Here is a 1,025-nt window from a genome sequence, read left to right on the forward strand (position 1 = left end):
CGCCGACAGTTCGGAAGACCAAATCTGTCGGATGAGACGTTTGTATCTGCTTCGGAGATACACGTCACACGTCACGGAGATACACGTCACGTCCTGAATGCGGCTCTGTGGCACACCCAGATATGTATAAGTCTCTCCAGCGCAAAGGTGTCGTATGACGCTTCTATCAACGAGCTCAGGATCTTCAGGGATGCCATTAAGTCTTCCCCGCTTCAAATAAACCTTGGCGCATTTGTCTAACATAAATTCCATTCCAATTTCCTTAGTATAGCGTTCGACAATCCCCAGAGCTACTATAGATGCAGTTGCTCTCTGTTTTTAGCATAGATCTTAAGATCGTCCATGTAAAATACATGAGTGACCTTGTACTTTCAATCTGCACGTTTGCCGCACAAGTACCCGTCGGAATGGCGCAGTGCTAGAGATAGTGGCAATAACGTAAGGCAAAAGAGGAGTGGGCTCATGGTGTCACCTTGAAAGACACCTCTCTGAAACGTGACCTTGTTAGTTGTTACACGATTTTTGCCAGATGAGATAGTAAATCTGGTTTTCCAAAGTGGCATCACTCTCTCTATGCACCCAACTATTTGCGGATGAACCTTTAAGATTTCCAAAAGACAGATGATAAGTCTATGGGATGTCGAATCGAAAGTTTTCCGATAATAAATCCAGGCCATCGATAGGTCACGCTGGTAGAATGCTGCATCTTTGCAGACACATCTATCGATGAGCAGGTTCTCCCGACATCTGGCTACGCCTTTCTTTGAGCCTCGTTGTTAATACATTTCTTGCCACACAGGTTCAATTGCCCGAACAATCCTATCATTTAGGATGGCTGTGAATATCTTATAAAGTGTGTTCAGACAAGTTATTGGCCTGTAGTTCTTCGGGTCAGATAAGTTGCCTATTTTCGGCAGAAGTAGTGTGCGCCCTTCCACCAACCACTCTGGAATCGGCTCTTCCGACTTCAAATATGAGATGAAAATACGGGCCAAATGCTGATGGGTTGAAGAAAACTTCTTCCA

This window comes from Belonocnema kinseyi, chromosome 5, assembly GCF_010883055.1.
Source record: "Belonocnema kinseyi isolate 2016_QV_RU_SX_M_011 chromosome 5, B_treatae_v1, whole genome shotgun sequence".
In the NCBI taxonomy this organism is placed as follows: Eukaryota; Metazoa; Arthropoda; class Insecta; order Hymenoptera; family Cynipidae; genus Belonocnema; species Belonocnema kinseyi.